This window comes from Miniopterus schreibersii (genome assembly GCF_964146895.1).
Source record: "Miniopterus schreibersii genome assembly, chromosome: 8".
NCBI classification, from domain to species: Eukaryota; Metazoa; Chordata; class Mammalia; order Chiroptera; family Miniopteridae; genus Miniopterus; species Miniopterus schreibersii.
Window position 1 is genome coordinate 63,104,172 of NC_138109.1, and position 22,973 is coordinate 63,127,144.

The 22,973-nt window shown below is 39.3% G+C and overlaps 1 long non-coding RNA gene across 19 annotated transcripts in view; it reads right to left on the reverse strand.

Annotated features, from left to right (window-relative positions):
* LOC308560206 overlaps positions 1-22,973 on the reverse strand; it is a 363,790-nt gene that overhangs the window by 118,529 nt on the left and 222,288 nt on the right. For 18 of the 19 annotated variants that reach the window (XR_013999278.1, XR_013999279.1, XR_013999280.1 and 15 more), the window contains one exon: positions 11,989-12,105. This is a non-coding gene — a long non-coding RNA (uncharacterized lncRNA). Of the gene's footprint in view, positions 1-11,988; positions 12,106-13,131; positions 13,343-22,973 lie in introns of all 19 variants that reach the window. The other variant, XR_013999290.1, reaches the window with a different exon arrangement.

A 22,973-nucleotide genomic window follows, 5' to 3' on the forward strand; every position in this document is an offset into this window, starting at 1 on the left:
ACTCAGAGGTTTTATGAACCTGGTGTCCATTTGTTGGACTTTTAAAGTGATGATAGCAATAATTAAATTATAGCAAATGATAATGTATATTCAAAAAATTAATACCAATCATTGTTATTACTAAGGTTATACTTAATGTTATACTTAACCTTTTATTAGTATTTTTTTCCTTAGGATATAAATGAATGTCCTAGGTCAATCATTTGGATGAAAACATGGAAGAATATATACCTTTGTAAAGAGCACACACAAAATTGATAACAGAATATATAACCTGTTGGATGTTAAAAGACAAATTCAAAGGCTGAAATTGTATTGCTTCAGTTTCCCAACAAATTATTTAGAAATTATACTCAGGTCCCTCTCCTCCTATATTCAATATAAACCTAAAATCATATGGACCTGCTGTAAAGCCGTGCTCCTTCCACTAAACAAGCTGGTTCCCAAGAAAGTATAGAAGCAAAAAAAGGTCAAAAATCAGTAATTTTCATACTCGTAAACAAACATCTGTAGTGAAAAAAGTTAAGGGAATGTTGAAAACCACTGGCTAAAATCCATTTGTTATATTACTACCAATGAAACTATGTATTTGTCAATATTTCCCATGACCTGATTCAACTGAACTGGCTGCTCCTTCATCTTCTGATGGGGAAACTATTTTACACAGAGAAGAACTTCTCATGTGTCTGTGTTAGTCTCACCAACAGGCTTTCAGTCTTTCCCTGTCTCTACTGTGCTTTCTCAGTGGTAACAGGTTTCAAAGTATTCAGATCACACTAGAAATCTCACTCTCTTTTCTGGCCTCTACTGCAAAGTTTCAAGTACCTGCCACATTGGGCCACCACCACTGGAGAGTGGAAAGAGCACAAGCTTTCAAATCAGACAGGACTTTGACAAGACTCCCACCAATATTAGCAGAATAATTTTTCCCCTTTTAAAACACATGTTTTATGTCACAGCGTAATTAGAAAATTAAATGAGATAATACATATATTATCTCATGTATTATCTCATTTAATTTCACAGAGCTCCATCTGTGAAAGACAGTGCCCAGAAAAATGGCAAATATCATTATTGTCTTCAGCAACAACTGAGAACAGTTATAACACTGGCTACATTTTTTTTTAAAGGAAGACAACCACATTCCTCCCTGAAAGGGGCTTTTAAGCCAAGTGGGAAGGCCCTACATACTCACAGTGATGTGAGTTGCACTGTGAGAAGCAGAAGCTACCACCAAGTGAAGGGTAAATTGAGAAGAAAGAGAAGTTCAAAGGGAGGGAGGGTTAAGTTTAACTGGAATAGTTGGAGATGCTTCCTCAAGCATCAAGGCTCGAACTGTGCACTGAAATACAGCTCAGTCTTGAAATGCATGAAGGAGTAGGAGGGTCATTCCAGACAGACATAGCTGTGACAAAGCTAAAATACTTCCCTGCAAACACATCTGGTGGACCTGGGTAAAGCAGGGCAAGGAGATTTGCTTAGGAATCATGACTGGAAACTAGGAGTCCAGATTGGGCAAGCCTTGAACATCAGGCTAAGAAGTCCCAGTTTCTCCTACAGTACATGGGAAAGCACTAAACTTTTCTCAGCAACAGAGAAATGCATCCACAGTGGTGGACTGGGAAGGTTCAGAGGCAGGGAGATATGCTGCAGGGCTGGGAGGAGAAGTCATGGAGACAAGGAGACCAGAGTTTCCCCCACACAGTGGGCTGGGTCAGTGTGCTACTGTCCACTCTGATTTAATTCACTAGAGTTGAAATGGGACAGCTTCACACAGTGTACAAATCACATGCTCATTACTTGTCCACTGAATGGAAAAAAATGACTGATGGCGCGGGCCTTTTTAGGGTTACACGGCTGGACGGTAAGGCTGGGGAAGAGAATGGGCCAGGAGGCGGCCAAGCCTTCAGCAAGTGAATCTGTGGCACTAAAAGCAGGGTTAAGCAGCCTTATAGGGTTTAAAATAAGGATTAAGGTCCTGGTAATGGGCAAAGTAGGTTGAGTCCTGGGCAGGGGTGAGGGCAAGGCTGAAGGAAATCAAGGCCAGAAATGGGGTAGCCCTAAGAAAGTTTACTTTATCCAGCAAAGGAAAAACTTAATTCCATGGAGTTACTGGGGTCTTTCTTTACACTCGCTCCCCCTAGGGTGATTTTTCTAGGTATAAAACACAAAGGCCCATCAAGGTAGACAAACAGTACAGAGGAACTTGCTGTATGGCTGGAAAAGAAATCAATCACTGTTGAAAGAAACCAAGGCAGACGGTGCTACCAGATGAGCATCTATTACAGGCCAGGCACTATGCTTGGCACGTGGCGTTTACTATCTCCTTAACCTTCAAAATAATTCTTCAGGTTGTTACTGTTATTAGAAAACAGGTTCAGAAAAGTTGTAAAGTAAACTGCCCAAGGAGAATAGATAATAAAAGGTCACATCCAACCAAGGGAAGTTTTGAATCAGGAGCTTGCAAGGCGGTTTGGCAAAAAGACAGTGAGAAAAGCCCAAGCCTGCAGGTGTGAGTGATTAGACCTACACCAAGGGCCAGTGGCAGGAGTGGAAGAAAGACACAGACATGAGTGACACTGCACAGCAGTGGTCAGGACTTGGTGGACAGACGTGGGGAAGGGTAGGCCTACCAGCCCAGGGGAGTGTTTCAAACACCTCCAGAAATAGAGGACTGCAAAGCAAGCCTGGGTTTTAGCCAAAGACAATGAACTGGGTTTTAGATGTGTTGAGCTGACGGGGGTCGATAGGCAGGGAACAGCTGGGTAAAGAAATCCTGACAGGTGGGTGGAATAAGAAACTGAAGTCCAGAAGAAAGGCTGAGCCCTAAGATGTGGCTTTGGAATCACTGGGCCATATGGCAGTTCAGCAGCATTTCTTCGGTTTCCTATGTGGGAGAGCACTGTCTATATTGGCTACAAGAGCAGACTGACATCTTGCCAACCTTCAGAAAACATGCAGGAATTCTCTCTGCCACCCACCAACATGACTAGCCCCAGAAACACACACACACACACACACACACACACACACACACACACACACACACTCTTTCTCTCTCTCTCTCTCTCTCTCTCTCTCTTTAGATTTTTAAGTCAACGGCCCTACTACACAGACAAACTCGAAGCAAAATGGCATGTTATTTAGATTCAAATGTGCCAAGTTAAACTGCTGGGAAATCATGTGGGCTTTGACTTTTTAATGTTATTCAATTGATGTCATTAAAACAAAGGATTTCATCTTGTAATTATTCCCTTATAAGTTCTGCTGTCTGTCTGAAAAGAGGAAGAGCACTCATTTATGTCCCCAAGCCAACTTCTTTGGGGGAACATGAGATGGGTTAAAGACAGCACCAACCAAGTTTCACCACGCCCGTGGGGGGCAGAAGGAAGTGCACGTCGGGCATGAGTAAGGTCCTGCCCGTCAGCCGGAGCCCGGCCTCCACTGACTGCAGCCTGGCTGCTGCAGCCGTGAACACAGATCCTCTCTCCTCCCTCAGCGTGCCATGCTTAGCACCCTAACACTTCATTAACATGCTAATGTGTGACGCTTATTTTGTGCAAGTGCCACAGTATATGATTTTTAAAGACTCTATCAACCACAGCTAGAATGCAAGGATCCAAATGCTAACTCACCATTATTAATAGGAAAACAATACAATCTTCAAAAGGCCTTTATTCGTTTCTTTCTGTCATATGGCTTTCCCAGGTCAACCTTTCTTTCTGTGAGCATCAGCGAGAAAAGCAGCTGATTTCTCTGGATATATAAGCAAACTGTAACATTAATTCTACTAGGGGGGAATAATACACTAAATGCCAAGATGTCAGAGATAAATGGCTATTATGGGCATGGGTTGTTGGCAAAAGTGATGAACTAGGAATTAGAAAATCTGATTTCAATTTGAGGTTCTCTCACTGTCTTGCTCTGTAATCTTGAATGAGTCATTTACTCATCGGGGACTAGTATTCTTATTTATAGTATGTTGGGGTAACTAATATTAGCTCTAACATTTCTTGCACAAATAACATACGATCAAAGGACAGTATTAATGTAGCAACTGCTAACCCTTCCACTTCTGTAACTATTTTAGAATCATTTTATAGGTTATTTGTATTATCTAGCTCATCTCCTATTGACCCCAAGTGTTAACAAGAATACCTATACCTCTAGAGTAATTCAAACAGTAATAAGGTTAACAGAGATGACAGAATAAATGGAGAGACAGTGAAAGCTCCTGCATGGAACACCTTACTAAAAAGATGTTAGTTCTTCTGTTCTCAATTCAATACGATCCAAATTAAGATTTCAGTTGTATTTTAAGGAACTTAATAGATTTTTCAAAATTCACATGGAAAGATGAAGTTCATACATACTTTTGAAAATGAAAACCAATAAGGACTTAATTTGTTTAGACATCGATATATACAACCAAGCTTTATTAACAAAACAGCAGGAACTGTGGTTAAAAAATGAGACCAACAGAGCAAAAAGATGGTACCAACTTGTTGAGGAAACCAAGCACCCTATGGGAACATAGAACTGGATTGCTACACACACACACACACACACACACACACACACACACACGGACTCCAAATGGTCTTTTATATTTAAAGACCTAAATGTAAAAGATGTAATATAATAGGTAATAAAAACAAGTTTTATAACAGAAGGAAAAAAATCATTTATTTCACAAAGCTTCTCAAGTAAAATATTGATACACTAAATTACATCAAAATTAAGATTTCTGTCCACCCAAAAAAAAAACCATAATGGACAAGTTCATAGAAAAATGACAGGCTAACAGAATACTTGTCTAAAACCTGCTGGAGACTATCTAGAATATACAAAGAACTTCTGTATGTCAATAGAAAAAAATAAATAGAAAACTTCCAGTGGACAAATATGCAATGAATGTGAAGGAGAATTTACAGAAGGAAAAACTCCAAAAGACAGCAAGCATATGAAAAGCTGATCATACTCATCAGTAGTAAGATAAACACAAAATAAAACAAAAAGATATTATTTTGTACCCATTAAATAAAAGTAAGAAAAATTAGAAAACTTAATGGCAAGCCTCGGCAAGAGTGTGGCCATATAAACACTCATGTTGCTGGAGGAAGAGTGGACTGGTGAACCTTTCCGGTGGTAATATGAGAGTACTTGTGAAATTATACTGTTTGCAGTGTCGGAGTTGTATCCATATGCCCTATGGTCCAGCAATTCTGTTAGTCTAGATCCTAAATAAATGGCCTTTGGTATTTTCCAACAGGGGGCATGTCTGAGGCTGTGCACAGCAGCCTTGCTCATAGTGAGAACATGGAAGTCCGTCCATGGCAGAGAATATAAATAGTGTTCTGGGGACACTATAACATACCACGAGCAGTTGGATACAATGGAGATGTATATATGGCAATGTCATAGGCCTCAAAATATAATCCTGAGTGGAGAAAATAAAAAACAAAATAGGATATACAACTTTTACATAAATTAAAATGCAGGTATAATAAATCCAAAATATGAAATCGTGTATTTTATAAGAACATATTCACTGATACTCTGAAATTTTCACATGTACTCTGAAAATTAGGTTCCTGAATGAACAGAATTGTGGGTAAAAGGGAGTGTCCGAACGCCAACAAGCACAGATGCGCACACACAAGCAGGGCCCCTAGGAAAATCCGTGTTTATATGTTTAGGCATACATGTAGCTTCAAACAAAAGTTTTATAGAACAACACGTTCTTATTACAAGCAATGCACTCTGTTTACATTTTCTATTTCCTTTCTTTAATGCTGATCTCCATTTATAAGGTGATTGTATAACCTACCAATGGGTTACAGCTTTCCACTTTTAAAACACCGATCTAGGCTGGAAGAATAACAGTGCCACGCCCTCATTAAAAATTCGATAACATCAAGGAGAACTGAGAAAAAGGCCCTGCACGCCGCCTCCCAGGACGCATCCCCACGGCTCCCACCAGCCGGGCAGGACAGGACTGTTCTGCTCCTGACTCCGCCCCAGCGGCGCTTTCGGAGAGTGAACTTTTCACCCCTTAGCCGGCTCTCGGACCAAGGCCAAAGCTGCAGCAGGAAATGATAGGCCACTTGCTAAGGCGCAGAGAGACTTTCAAACAGAAAGGAGCATTTTGAAACATTCCTTAAGCACCTTTGACTAAGACGTAGACATAAGGAAATACGGTCTCTCTCCTGGAGATGGAAGGGTGGAAAATATGAAAAGGGTAGAAGTTCTAAGGAACAAAATAATGAAACCAAAAACCATGGAAACAGGAGATTATTCAGGCTTCACGAGAGCAGGAAGCTAGGCTCGAGTAGAGCAGAAGCTACAGAAGACACTAGGAAAGTCCGCTGGCTCGTCCCAATCATCAGCTCAAGAAATAAAAATTAAAAGTAAACAAAAATTCCACATCAACTGAAAACTGTCTTTTGAGGTCCTTCTTATATCAGAAGCTCTTACCAGAAAACACATTAATTGGGCCAATACAGAAAATAGTCATTTAAAAGTATTTAAGCCCGGCCGGGCGTGGCTCAGCGGTTGAGCATCGACCTAGGATCCAGGTGATCGGTGTTCGATTCCCGGTCAGGGCACATGCCTGGGTTGCAGGCTCGATCCCCAGTCGGGGGCGTGCAGGAGGCAGCTGATCAATGACTCATCATTGAGGTTTCTATCTCTCTCTCTCTCCCTCTCCTTTCCTCTCTCTGAAATCAATAAAGATATATTTAAAAAATAATAATAATAATAATGATAAATAAATAAATGTATTTAAATAGAGTTAGGCCCTTCTGGGAAAAATGAAATGAAAAAATAAAATAAAGAGCAGGGCACTGAACTCTGTACCTTTACAGCTATGCCCAAGTAGAGAGATGAGACTGTGGGTAAGTTTAGGGACAGAACATCACTCCCTCTCTCCACAGGCATCGGTCAGCAGCACTCCACGGCCCCCATCACACCACGGGAAGCAGTGTTCCCTGGAGGGTGGCTTTAGTGAAGGGCTAGCCAGGAGCTGGTTGTAGGAGCTCGGGTTTGAAGGAGGTATCTCTGCCTAGGGCTATAATCAACTCCTTATAAAACAGAATTAAGCTAGGTGTTATTTAAAATAAAACAAAATTCTAAAACTTACTAGGTTACGTAGAATCCATATAACAAAAGGCACCTGGAGAAGAAACATAATTTGTAGAATGAGAGGAATAACTTCTGGACTACCAGGTAGAAAAACAGGAGAGAGAGATGAGCTGGCTGCACAAGCAAGGCAAGGGGAAAGGGGAGGCGAGCCAATATGCTATGGAGCAGGTACGTTAAGAAGAGATGAACACAGGGGAACCATGAAGTTGTTTTAGCATATTACCAACGACTGGTCCTTCAACTCACAGGTATTCACAAAGTGCAAAAGTACACGTACCACGTTAAAGATAATGATCTGCTACTTCCCATTTTGATGAAAACATAGTAAAAGACCAATAGTGGAAACTAGCATTTATTGAAAAGGCTCTTTAGCACACACAACTGCCAGTCCTTACGACAATTCTGCAAGGGAAACGATATCGCCTTTTATAGATGAAGAAACAGACCATCAGAGAGGCCAAGGAAAGTCCTCAGGGTGCCACAGGAATGAGTTACTGGCAGGGCCAAGACTGAACCCAGGGTGTTTCTTACTTCAAAATGTCTTAACATTAAGTGTACCGATCCTCAAAAAGTATATTTAATTGCAGATCAAATAAGTGAGAACTAAAGAATTTTTCCTATTTAGAAAGAGTAGAATGGTTTAAGTTCTGGAAATGTCCTAGTTTACTATGGTTATTCAAGATACTATCATAGGGGAAGCTAGGCGAAGGCTACATGGGAATTCTATTATTTTTGCACTTCCTTGTGACCTAAACTCATTTTTAAATAAATTTTTTAAGAATAATAGGAGTACACTTTTTAGAAGGTTACCTCGCTCTTTTCCCTTTGGAGATATATATTAAGAGATATATTTTAAACATATCTCTCTCTCTCAAATATATATAAATATATATTTGAAACATATGGGAGATAAATATATATTTCTTCTGAAAACATATAGATACTATGTACTTTTATAAAGGCTAATTTTCTCAGTTGTCTTCAGTGACCTAGATAGCACAAGAAAAAATAATGGCTCCCCTTCTACTCCCAATTTTAATAAACTTTCATTAAATACATACTACTACATGGTACTGTACTATTTTGGCTATACAAGCTTATCTTCTCCAACACTCAAGGTTTTTCATTTTTTACTTTGTCCACCATGTTTATGTATGGAAATATATTTAAATTGAACATAGTGAGAATAAAATGTCCAGCTAATAGTCAATAGATTGTTTGATAAGAAAATTTACCTTTTTTCTAAGAATTTTTGAGCCACTTTTTTCCCAGTAAATAAGATAATTTTGAAATAGCTACTATTGTTGAGTGATTTCTGTGTGTCCTTAAATTCATTCACTATCCCAACCCTAGAAAATAAAAATTAATATGCCCATTTTCACATATAAGGAAAGCTAGGCAGATTAACTTTCAGAAGTCATGCACCTATTCAGTGATAAAAATGTGTATTCAAGCTTAGACCTACATGACACCGAAGATATTACCCCTTTCACTATCTTTGCTCGTCCACACTTTCATTTCTATGCTTAAAACACATCCACTGCATTATTTACTAACCTCCCCTTGATAGTAAAATGTCCTAAGTACATTTAGACCTTTTTTTTAAAAAGCCTCAATCTTTATTCCTGGCTCCTATCTGAAGTTCAAGTTTATTACTGAAGCTGAAGAAAGGTCTTTTAAGTATGAAAGAAATGCAAGTGGTATTCCAAGTTACAATATGTGTGTGCTCGAGTGGGAAACATGAGAAGAGCATCTGCCAAATTCATTTTGGCCTCATTTGATACTATCTCACTGATCTAAGGCCAACTTACATTTGTTTCTCTCTCTCTCTTTCCCTCCTCCATTTCCTCTTCATTCCAGCAGCATACAGAAACCATAGCAAAGAAGCTGAATAGAGTTTCCAAAAATACACTGAAAACACTATCAAATAAAGGAATGGCTATCTAGTCCAAGGATAACCTCATTTCAACTAAGAATAACCCAAAACACTAAAATAAAACAAATCTTTATGGGATCATAAACAACTGGAAATGAAATTACTTAAATATTGATTTGAAAGAAAAAGATTTTGGGGGAGAAATTCTCAGAAGAACTAATTTAATGTCTTTTAATTTGTATTCATGCACAGGGCTTTATAATTTAGTATGAGTCAACATTCAAAGTGTACTTTTTAATTCAAACTTTTTTAAAGTCTTTAATTATGTTTCATTCTACTTCTAGCTTTTAACCCCAGCACTGATCCCTATCTGTTCAACTCAGATGCTAATGAATCTCAGATTTCTGATACTTGTAACTAAACTCCATCAGAATTGAGCACTAGTTTTGAAGGTCTACAAATCTCATGATACTCTCATTCACTTCTATCTACATTTGCAATTGTTTTAGTCTAGTGTATGTAACTGGTAGTATTTTCTTTAAAGGACAGTCAGTCTCAGTCAGTTATGCTTTATAAAATGGTCAAAGTAAAAGTGACTAGTAGATTTATATTTTTAAAGCCACCTAGGTGCTTTCCCCTTACGGAGCTACTCTGTGGTATCCTCAGTTCTTTCCTTCCAACTTCTTGGTATATTAAGGAACTATACTGTATTAGCACAACAGTAAAGAAAAAAAAATAACTTTCTAGATAACCAACCAAACATACAGGCTAAAAAATCCTATCTTCTCTCCCAGACCACTAAGTATCAGCTAACAAATACAGAAATACCAAGGAATATTTCCACTTGCCCCACTCCCCCCAAAAAAAGATAAACCTCAAGAACTGTGTCGGGCATGTGTTAATCCTGGGATACACCACAGAAAATAATATTTTACTCCTCTCACTAATACATTCACATGTAATGGAGGAGATAAAGTTAACAGACAATTATAGTTCAGTCTGAGGAGGATCCAAGGATAAGCACAGAGTGCTATGGAAATATACAGGAGGGATTTTCAACACCCCCCGAAGAGGGGAGAGGTCAGGAGTGTTCAGGAGAGTTCCCCAAAGGAAGTGATGCCTAAAAGAGAATACGAGGGAAGTATCCACTTTGCATCTGCTAAGATTGCTTTAATAAACAAGACCGACAACGACAAGGGCTGGGGAAGATGTGGAACACTAGAACCCCCATACTTTCCTAGAGGGAATGTAAAACGATTCAGCCACTTTGGAAATCAATTGAACAGTTCCTTCCAAATGTGAAGCATAGAATTACCCTATGACCCCGTTATTTCACTCCAAGATATACAGAGAGAACTGAAAACATACATCCACCCAAAACCTTGCACAGGAATGCTAATAGTGGTATTATTGAAAATAACCAAAAAGTAGAAACAACCCAGATGTCCATCAATTGACGAACGAATAAACAAGATGTGCTACATTCCAAAATGGAGTATTATTTGGTCATAAAAAAAGAATGAAGAACTGATACGTATTAAAAGGATGTATGAAGCCCGGCCGGGTGTGGCTCAGCGGTTGAGAGTCAACCTGGGATCCAGGCGATCTGGGTTCGATTCCCGGTCAGGGCACATGCCCGGGTTGCGGGCTCGATCAATGACTCATCATTGATGTTTCTATCTCTCTCTCCCTTTCCTTTCCTCTCTCTGAAATCAATAAAGATATATTTAAATAAATAAATAAATAAATAAATAAATAAATAAATAAATAAATAAATAAATAAATAAATAAATAAAATAAAAGGATGTATGAACATGGATGATCCTTGAAAACATTACACTAACTGAAAGGCACCAGACACAAAAGTCCACAAGTTGTATGATTCCATTTATATGAAATGTCCAGAATAAGCAAATGTGTAGAAGACAGAAAGTAGATTAGTGGTTTCCAGAGGCCGGGAGAAGAGGGGGATGGGGAGTGACCATAAATGGGTAAGGGGTCTCGTCGTGTGGTGATGAAGATACTCTGGAATGACATCATGGTGAGAGTCTGGCAATGCTGTGAATATCCTACTACTGAATTGTCGCTTCAAAATGGACAATTTGAAACTAATGCATTATATCTCATCTAAAAAAAGAGAAAAAAGAAATGTTGAGCAGATGAAAAGAAAGACTGAAAGTGTGACAAGAATGGTAGATAATGAAGAGAAGGTGGAGGCTGATATGGATTCCAGAGCACAGAAAAAGGGAACTGAGGGGGACTGAGGGGGACTGAGGGGGGTGGCCCCCCTTCCATTAGGGCCCAGGCCCGGAGGGCGGGAGCAGCCTGCTTGTGTGGCTGTAGAGGCAGAAGCTAAGGGTGTTGGTGTCTAACGCTTCTCTTCTGACCATGAGATAAATCAGCAGCAAGTGGGCAGGGCAGGAAGTTTGAGGTGAATGGAAGTTAAGAACGACCTCTATAGAGAAGAGATGACTGGAAAGTAAGCCAGTTATTGAACGTTTTCCAAATTTGGTTTTAAAAAAAATTCCATGTTTAACATTACAAAATAATCGACTTAGGCACCACATGGGCAGAAGAGATGTTCCCTCTGTCAAGCCTCCGGGATCCCTGGACTAGTGTGAGAGGCTCTCATTTCTCTCCCTGCTGCATCTCCAAGGCTTTCCTAGCCAGCTTATCACTCCTATAAGGCCTGCAGTAAGCAGCTTCTTGGTTTAATTTGTAGTTTCTCGTACTTATATTATTCCAACAACTAGGTACTGTAGACTTCAAAAATTAATAGAAAGATGTCTTTTATGAAGCTGTTCATCACTTTAAGGGAAAACAAGTTTTTCTCTTTGTTCGTTGTATCTTTATTTTTAAATTGGTCTTCGTAATTTTTTCAACATTAAAAAACCAAAATCTAATTTGGTATGTTCTCGATCAAACATGTTTTTATTTTCCATGCTTTGAAATAAATAAGATTAGCTTACCTTCATTGGTAATGTTGATGTCAAGTCAGACACTGAACATTTTGTCCAAAATGTCCAAATCAAGATCTAGATCTCCATGGAATATGAAAACGGAATGATGCCACCAGATGATCGTACCTATGGACAGAAGCCAATGACTTATCAGCACACTGTGTGAAGGAAATAAAAAAAGGTGTTGTGTGGTTACTACTGGGTCATGGAAATGTCCCAAGTCTTCAAAAAGTACTAAAGTGTTTGATTTCCACTTATTAGACAAATATATACTAGTTATGACTCTTTTTTAAGTTTCCTATGTAGCAGGTACTATTGCACATGTAACCTCATTGGTTTCTTCTTCCAACACTATTTTACAGATGAGAAGAAATGTAGCAACTCATACATACGAGAGCCAGGATTTGAATGCAGGGATTTTGGTTGCAGGTTCTGAGTTCTTAATCATTACAGAGAATGCCTTGACATATGTCCAGATACAATACTCCGAAGACTCTTAAAGCTGAGATGTATGAGGAATTCTAGTTGTTTTATTCCCCTTTGGTTGCTAGTATTTCTCAAAATATATGTGTGATCCAAAATTCGAAATATTCCATGTTAGAATGATGTAGAGAAAAGAGACTAAATTAAGGGGAGGGAACCTGGGTTTAATTTTTAAAAACTACAACTAATGGGCTATGTGTTATGTTTCTCAAGATCAGCTATGCCTGAGTTTGCTCAACTAGTTGACCACTAATGTGTGTATAGTTCTAAAATTCCAAATCAATGAAAAAAGAAAGCATATATTTTGTGAAGCCCTCACCTCTTCTACTGCCAGTATGTTTTCTTCTCTGATTAGTCACCCATTATCCATCCCTGTAGGCACTGCTCAAACCAGCATTATTAGGTTAATAGACAATTCAGTTTTTTCAAATTATTTTAGGAAAAGAGTATAAATAAGTAAAAATGCATAATGCTTAACACTATTAAGGATTATATATTATACGCCATGTACTTGACCAAAAACCCTTTGGGGACAGGGAGTTCTTAAGAGCCCGGAGCAGGTGGCAGGATGCTGAATACATCATGGACAACACTGCCTAGCAGTACAGGCCCCTCCCTTCGGGGATATTCTATGTGAGCTGGCTCCATTTGGTGAATAAATTTACTTACATTTGCAAATATGTAAACATGTTGAGATTCAATATGTGAACTTGAAATAAGACCTGCAGTCATTTTATTTCCTAGGTCTTTCTGCCAAAGTAAACATTTTTCTTTGGATCTTGATTCTCTGATTCTCCAATCTTGTTTTCTTTGTCTTTTGCTTTGATCCTGTCTTTATTTCCACTTTCCTTCCTGAACATTTAAAATGTGTGGCCTCCGCCTTATAAAACAGTAAAAAAAAAAGTCCTAAGGTATGCTTAAGGGTAGGGGTTGGCTTTGGGGATCAGGGAAGCATCATAAAGGATCAGTACAAGATGCTAGCATCCACCTATGTGAGGGGGGAACAAATTTTCAACTACTAAATGGCATTTCCTTTACCTAGCTTCTCTAGTCTTTACATAAATTATAGATATTGTTGGTAGCAGCATCCACAGTGACAACCATAATAATAAACACTTGCCTAGCATTTACTCTACACTAAATACCCTCTAAGCACTTTACTGGTAATAGCACTTACAATAACTCCATGACATAGGTCCTATTATTAGCTATTTTACCAACAAGATAAGAAACGGAGAGGTTAGTTCACTTGCTCAGTTTAACACATCTAGTAACTGGCAGAGGCAGGATTTGAGCCCAGGTTGTATGAATCCAGAATTGTCACTCATAATCCCACTAATCTAAAATGCCTCACCATTATTATGATTTTCATAGTGTTGACTCTAAGACACCCTAACGTTCCGATTTTTCTCTCAAAGTTCAGTGAATTTGTGTAGTTGTACAAACCATAACACATGCCCACAAAGGCCCTGATTTCATGTAACTATATTCTTCTACACAATAATTTCACAAAAATCCAAAACTAAAAGTCTGATTTAGTGGTAAAAATCCATTAAGATTTGTATACAAATAAAATATAAAATAAAATAGATTTCAGAAACTATTTCTTTTAACTTTGTAGAATAGAGTAAAACACTAAAAGTTAAGCCTTCCTGTGCTAATATTTATTTAACTTATTTCATAAGAATTTCAAACTTGCAGAATAGTTGTAGGAACTGCTCAAAAAACTTCCATATTCTCCTCACCCAGAGATTCTATTCAGGCTGAGCCAACCACTTGAATAATGGCCTTTCTAGCCAAAGCATCAGGTCCAGGATGACGTTTTGTGCTTAGTTGTCCTCTCTCTTCAGTCTCATTGTATCTGGTGCAAGGCCCAGCTCTCCCTTGACCTTCACTGTGCTCACATTATTGAAGACTGCTGGTTACTTATTTTGCAGAACGCCTCCCCACTGGTACTAGTCAGGTTTTCTCATGAGAAAATTCAAGGATTACATTTTGGGGAACTAATGCTGTGTTGTTCTGATTACATCCCATCAAGTGACACATGATGTCAGTTTGTCACATCACTGGTGACAGTAACTTTGATCACTTACTTGACTAGGGTTGAGTCTTCCAAGTTTCTCCAGAAGAGTTACTGTATTGCCCTCGATAATAAGGATTTGTGGACAGATACTCTGCGATTACACAAATACCCTGATCTTCATCCAACTTCCACTCACTAGTTTTAACATCCGCTGATGTTTCTTACCTGAATTTTGATGATGATCGCTAAATCACCATCTTTCTAATCTCAAGTCTTTCTATTTTTCAGACAGCATCCTATTTTAAGGAAAAACCTCCGCTTTCCCCCACTTATTCATGTATTTTTTTATATATCAGTATGGCCCCATGGTGCCTGGTTTGTTTTAGTGGCTATAATCTACAATAATATTATTGTTTTGATGCTCAAATATTCCCAGGTTTGCCTAGTGGGAATTCCTTCAAGCTGGCTGCTGTGTCTTTTTGGCATCTTCCCATTATTCTTTGAAAACATCTACATTTTCTTGCACAACAAGATATTCAAAACTCATTTTGCACCTTCCCTCCCAAAGTCCTAGAACCAGACATTTTTTCCAAGGATCTGTGGTCCCTGTTAGCAAAGACTGGTATTTAGAGTCTAAGATCTGGACATTAAATGTGCTTATATTCACTGGGATGTCACTACATCCTGGCCCTTTCAGTGAGCAGAGTTAGTAAATAGACACATTTAATTTGTGTATGTATGTGTGTATATATATATATATATATATATATATATATATATATATGTACATATTCACATATATGTACACATATACTATAATATCTGTTTCTATACTGAAAATTCTATTTATAAAATTTTACATATTAAAATTCTTCAGTTCACACCAATATCTCAAATTCCAGTTCACAGCACAGGGTCCACTCTAGCTTTCTCCCTTTTCATATTTGTAACTGTCTTCTGACAGCCTGAAGTCTGGTTCCCATTACCTTCAATATATTTACTCATTGGCCTCACTGGGCCTCCTCGCTCAGACCTGCCTAATGGCTTTTTGACTAAATTATTTAAAAAGAAAGAAATTAAGGAAGCAAGGAAGGATGGCTGGCAATGACAAGTTTTCGAGATTTAGTAACCTGATAAAAACATAGCCTAGGCCCTAAGACTAAATATATCAACACGGCACCTCGTTTCCTTGCCATTGGGGAAACAGAGTTTAAAGCTGGTTTCCAATGGCTTCTCATTCGTCTTTCAATGTGTGTAAGATATACAATTATTCCTATGTTTACAAGAATTGAAGTGTAAATATTATTATTATATTATTGAGTAATAAAAATTTCAAGAAGGTGCAACTTTTTCAAAGCACATAGCAGAAATTCTAATATATCCTCACTGAACACCCCACCCTCTTAGAGTTAAGAAGGGAAAAGTGGGGCCCAGAAAGGTCACAGGACTTACTCAAGGTCACAGAGCCAATGAGCACCAAGGCACAATCCCGTTAGGTTCCTGATTTTGAAATGTCCTCCAAATAGCTAACATCCATTTTAAGATACGTCCACTGAGAACCATGGGGTACTGTGAGGCCCCGTGAGAAGAATGGATATCCGTGAACGCAGCAAGCCCCCTTTGAAAAATCAGAAAGGAACAGTCTCTTCCATGAGAACATCAACAAAACACTCAAATGCTCAACTGAAAACAGAGCTCACATACCCAGGAACCGCTCCTTATGCTAATATTCCGAAATTCCTCCAAGTCACCCTAAGCAGCGTCAATCACCCCAGTCCCGCAGTGTGAACAACTGCAACCCAGGGCCAACAGGGCCATGCACCCCCGGCAGGCCGGGAAGATTAAGACAGTGCTTACAAAAGTATTATGCAAATGAGGCTGGACTCTCCTGTCCTAAGTGGCTCTTTTTCCCTTGATGTAAATAGTTTCTGTCAAAAAGCTGATGAAACCAACTCTGTGCAACAAGGTCTCAGCTCTGGCGCGAAGCTCCCACGAAGCACGACACTAAGCAGGTCATTCCAACTTCTGGTGGCCTAGTTTCGTGCTCCTCCCCCGTAAAACGGAGATGACAGCCCCGCGTCCTCAGAGCTGGCATGCAAATGAGGTGAGGAAGGAGTATGTAAAGTGCTGAACACGAAGCCTGGCTCCAGTGCTCAGTTAACAAACGACAGCTCTCCCATTGTCACCACCCCCGTCACGGCCCCGCCACCACGCTCTCCACCACCAGAGCCCAAGCCCTTGCTTTCGGGCCTTAATGTTGCTGGAGACTCTCACTGCCGGCGGGAATTGAAAGCTGTTTGAAATTTGCTATGGTCGTAAATAAAACAGAGCTCATTTTATATTTGCAAGAGGACATTTAGGCAACTCCTAAATCACTTCATTGTTTTTCTGGATTTGGCTTCACACAATCCTTAAGGATGGATCCCAGTTTCTAGCTCCCCCCCCCTCCCCTCCACCCACCAAGACACTGGACATGGTCAGTTTACCCACATATCTTGGGTCAGAAGTTGTCGTTTATCTTATGTGATGTGATACTCCGATGCTGCACCACACAGGGCTAATGAAGGGTGAAATTTCAGACTAGGGTAAGAAAAAAGTGAAAGAAATGAGATGATTTTATGGAAAGGCGGCAAAAAAAACCGATAAAACCCTTAAAAGATTTAAAGAGGATTAGGGACAGAAACAGTCTTCAAGCCAGGCCCAAAAATGGTGGCTCTCTTTCCTTAGTACGTGACTCCTGGCCAACTAAGCTGTTTTATTACTTAAAGCTTAGCTTTCTTTAACTGTGGGGGTTTTTTCCCTTCTCCAGAAAAAAAAAAAAAAAAAAATCTAGTGTTCAATGAAATACCAGGTGCACTGTGGCTTTCACTCGTTTAAAAGAAAAAAACCCCTGTTGTCGCTCATAGGCTTCAGCCTAGCCTGTCAAGCAGGAATTAAAATCTCTTTAGAAACAAGCTTTGCATGGTTCATGTATCAGGCTGACATGAGCTGGATCAGCTTACAGAAGGGGCCTGAGATAAGACGGCCCAAAAACGTTAGAAGGAAGCAGCCCCCAGAAAAATGTAGGACTTTTCTCATCTGCGCCACCTTCATTCTCTCCCTCTCTCCCCCCTTTTGTAAAAATCGGTGCAATGTGCAACCCAGATGAAAGAGTAATTTCTTTCCCTTTACTAATGACAGCACTAGACTCTGAAATTAGCCCATCAGGAACTAATGTCTACCCCCCATTTCTAAAGATCTATTTTTCTTAAAAAATCGTGAAATGAAAAACATCAGTGGCAAAGCCCACTACTAGGGCTTTGATTTCATTAGGTCCGAAGGTACAAAGCCTGCAGAGCGAGAAAGTTGGGTTTATCTTAAAAGAATACATTAAATATTAGCTGAAAATTGGTTGTAAATGGGGCCACTTAAGCCTCCATGGAAAGGAATTGCAGAGGCTTGGGATTAAAATTGCAGGAAGCCAAAAAGAAAATTGAGGACCAGGAAATGATGACTGATGGGCTTGGTGCTATTATCTCCGAGAATACTAAGGACACTGAAGCTTGGGGGAAAATTACATAGGTGACCTTGAGAACGAGCCCAGCCCGAGAAGGCAGCTGGGTGTAGCTTCCTGCGGGGACGGAGGTGGAGCGAGCGGAATTTCTCCTCTCTAAATGGATGAAGATGTTTCAGATAAGCAGTTTTGATTTCCTTTTAGCATGCGGAGCTGCGAGCTGCACCTCCAAGAATAAATGTCATGTCGGCCTTGTAAAAGGCTCCGTCTTCGGCACCCGTAGTTTGAAACCCTTAAATGGCCCTAGAGGATTTCATGACTTTGGGACACAGGAGATTGGAGATTAAAAATGGACTCTGCTGACTAAATTACTGTACCGGTTTTTTGTCTCCCTCCCCTGTCACCGCACACAGAACGGGAAGCCCTGAGCCATTAAGGAGACTCAATCTAAGCTTCCTGAAGCTGCTTCAAAATGATTACTCGGAGCAGATCCTGCAGCCCAGGCGATGTAACGGCTGCAAATTCTCACTTCTACACTTAACTTTCCAAAGGTGCATTTGCTGAAGCATTCCTTCCCATCAGTGGCTCTTAAACTGGTTAATTTCAAGACCTCTTTATTAATCTTACCAATTACTGTGGACTCTAAAGAGCTTTTTCTTTTTCTTACATGTAGGTTATATCTATGAATATCTACCATGTTACAACTTAAAACTAATCATTAATATTTATTAATTCATTAAAATATACTCTAGAAACCCATTAGTAGTAACATAAATGTTAAGTTTTTATAAATAATGCTTAGCTTTCCCCAAACATGTAGTGAGAATAGTGCCCTGTTTTTACATCGTTGCAGTTTTTCATGCCTGGCTTAATAGAAGACAGCTGGAGTCTCCTATCTGCTGCATTCAATCAGTTGTGATATTTTGGTTAAAGTACATAAAGACAACCCATTCTTACATAGATACGCAGTTGGAAAATGGAGGGATAATATTATATAGCCTTTTCAGATAATTTTGGATTTTTTTTCCTTGATAATATACCCAAACCCAACAACTGTAGTTTTTATAGGACTCTAAATCCACAGTGAACTTTTCCTACTCTGATATATTAAAATCCATTGACCTATTTAGCAATTGATCTTTCCCCATGTGCAGTTCTGTAGCATCAATCACTGGTCATTTAGAAAAAAAAAGATTCACTGAGTTAGGCAGAGGCTCCAAATGTACAATGGAAACTTCATGGTACACATGTGAGAAATAAGGTAAAAACTGCAAACGACATCTTAATATTATTATAAGTATATATCGGACCTTGTAGATCCACTAAAATGTCATAGGAACCTCAGGGGCCTGTGAACCAAACTTTGAGAACAACTGCTTTAGGTCATCAAGGCACCTGAAAATAGTGACTTGAGAATGGGGAGCAATTCGCCAGGTCATTGAAGGATCCTGGGGCCAGTTAACATAAAAAAAAAAAAAAAAAAAAGTGTCTCCAAGTTGACTTTTCACCTGGAATTGGTAAACAACAACAAAAAAAAAAACACCAAAAAAAAAGTCTATATATGAGAGTTTTATGTAGTTTCTCAGCTGTATGCTAGAAACTGGAAAGGACACACACCAATGGATCTGACACTGCCCTCCACTACAAAAGTGCCTGCGTCTAAGTAATAACTATGTCTCAAGTTGAAATCCAGATATGAAAAAAATGTTTTATGGCTAACAAGCCAGAATCATTTACTATTGATTTTTCCCCCCTTTGTGAAATTTGGAGGTTTAGTGATTCCTTCAAGATTACTTGTTAGTGGCCCAACTGCTACTAAGAAAATTTTAGACTTGAAGTCACTAGCTCCTAATAACCTACATTCTCAATTGCCAGCTGGCTGCTGGGGCAGGGACCTTAACTGTTCTATTCAATACTGTATCCCCAGTCCCACCACCTACTCAACACTCAATAAATATTTGTGAGATAAATGAATGACATCGCCTGTGTTTGAATACCATTCAATATTTTAATGGCAAATATGACACTGTGTGTATCACATGGAAGCAATGAATAAGAAATGCAGCATCGATAATTCTACAGTATAATGGCATTTTAATGGATGAGAAAAAAATAGATGAAATTTTTATCTGTAAGTTAAGTCTGCTTTAATAAAAAACTTTAATTCATAAGAATATTTTCATGAAATTCAGATTTCAAATTCAGACTCAAACAATTTTTAATTCAATGATATGCAGAAGTAGCTGAATAAAAATTAATTCCTGCTGTAGACAAGCTATTATTTCAATGCAATCTGATACTTTTTTTCAATTTTTAAAATTTTTTTTAATTTTTAAAATTATTGATTTTAGAGAGAGGAAGTTAGAGAAAGAGAAAGGGAGGAGGAGAAGGGGGAGGAAGAGAGGGAGAAGGCGAGAGAGGGAGAGGGCGAGAGAGGGCGAGGGCGAGGGCAAGAGAGGGAGAGGGAGAGGGAGAGGGAGAGGGAGAGGGAGAGGGAGAGGGAGAGGGCAAGAGAGGGAGAGGGAGAGGGCAAGAGAGGGAGAGGGAGAGGGCGAGGGCAAGAGAGGGAGAGGGAGAGGGAGAGGGCGGGAGAGGGAGAGAGAGGGAGAGGGAGAGAGAGGGAGAGACAGACAGACAGACCAACATCAATTTGTTGTTCCAGTTATTTATGCATTCAGTGGTTGATGCTTGTACGTTCCCTGACCAAAGATTGAACACACAATCTTGATGTATCGGACGATGCTCTAACCAACTGAGCTACCAGGCCAGGGTCAATCTGATACTCTTTTAAGGAGAAAATTAATTTTCTTCTAATGCTTTAAAGACCAAAATTTTGGGCAAAAGCTGGGCACAAAATAATACCAGGGCTGAAATACTCACGTGTGTGTATTTGCATGTATACAGATGAACATGTCATTGACGTTCTCACTGACCTGAATTATAGCTGCATAAATGGTTCCCCTATTCTTTAACTCATAATGGAAGAAAGGAACAAAGTATAGAGAGGAGACAGACAGCTGGCCTTACAGTGCTCCAATATTTCAGGAGTTTTGATAATTTGGATTATGTAGGTTGGCGGGTTTGTTTTTTTTTATACAGTCCTGCTTGGGGAAAGAAAGTGGCCCCTTTGGTAAACAGAAGTGACTGTTTGTGCAGTAGAATTGATTATCTGTTCAAGATGGCTTATGCTTCAGGACTATAAAAAATTGCAGGTGGCTTTGGTTACAAGAGGGGCTATCAGTCATCCTGAACTATTGACACATTTTTATGTACTATAGTCTCAAATCACTCACTAAGGTTACCTATTCATCCATGAAATCTAAATTTGGAGGCCTACCTGAGAGAGAAGGAGAGATTTAAACTGAAAAGTCTACTCTCCCTAGTCTTTTAGCAACATCACATTTTAAAGCTAGATGGAAGGGCAAGGCTAAGTTCCCTTAAGCTCACCACCCCAGGGTACCACTGGTGTCCAGCTACCACCTTTGGTCAAATGATAACAGAGAGCTATGAGTCCCAGGGATTGGGAAGAGCTACTTAAACTCTTTTCACGGCTTTGATTTATAATTGGTCATGATCCAATAAAAATTAGAGTCAATATTTATTTTTCTTCAACAGTGTGCTTGTCACTGGACAAATTGCAGATAAAATCAATTCCAGCCTGGTCCCAGGAGCTTAAAAATTATTAAGCACATGCTAACCTTCCTGCATTATTAGAGATAGTCAAATAACTAAAAAGAGCTGAGAGAGACTCTCCAGGAGATGGATGAAAATGCTGCAGCAATGGCCCTGTATAAGTTCCCACCACAAGGCGAACCTGCCGGGAAGGTCTGCCTGCCAGCTAATGACCACAGCGCCATAATTTTTAAGCACATAATGCTGGATTTGAGATGAGGTGGCAAGTTGTTTTTACTGGCATTTCTTTCCCAATATAAAACTTCTCAACCTAGATCTAAGTGAATGAATTCTGGTACACCTTCGTTCCATAGCTCCGCTCTTAAATTCCAAGCTCTGTGCAGTCCCATTTTTGTCTACTGCCCAAAACTAGCAGTCATTTCCCGGGACTCTATTATATTCAACTCCACAGACCAAATGAGTCATTCAGTGAAGTGTTTCCTCTCCTTCTCTCCCTTCTACTGTCCAATATTTGGGCATTTTATAGTTCATCAGAACCTTTACCAAGCAGAACCTTAACAAGCAAATATTTGGACGAAAAGTGATACATGCAATTGTCAAAGAAAAAGGAAGTTAACAGAGAATGAGGACCCATAGATATGTAATAGCTTCATAGAGCAGGTTTCGTTGATTTTCTCTTTCTTGGTTATTTTTGTTTCAAAATACACAGTTTGTGAAGCTGACTACTAATTTACGGAGTAGTGACAGGTGAAATATACTAAAGCCCATGCAGACATTTTTTTAAAGACAAAAAGGATCACCACTAACAATCCTATCATTTACAGTTGGCTTCCATTCTGGGTTGCTGTGCACTTGGTTCATTTATACATATTTCTGCAACTAGCACCGTGATTTCCCATTTGTTTATTCACTTATTCAGTATGTAATATACATTAGATAACAGCAATAAAATAAATCAACACCCTTGCACCCAAAAAGCTCAATGTAGTGCTTGGTAAATACAGGAGCAGACAAAAATAGGCTCACAGATGTTGAGTAAGCAAAACAGTTTATTCTTGTATTATTAATTACTGTATTATTATTATTATTAATCTACTTTTGCCCACTTTACATATTCTCCAAAAACAGGTGGTGTTTGGGGGGTGGGAGGTTAGTTTGTTCGTTTTACAGAACATAGAAGGAAAGGAAGGAAGGAAAGAAAGAAAAAGAGAATCACACCACTGTATTGGAAGTACAGCCTTCATGGCAAGCTGCGACAGGAGGGAAGAGCCACATCCTAGGGCAGGAGGAGCAGTGAGGGGTGGCAGGAAAGGCCTGGCTGAGAGCAGGCACTGAATGGAGTCTTAAGGGACAGGAGGCGTC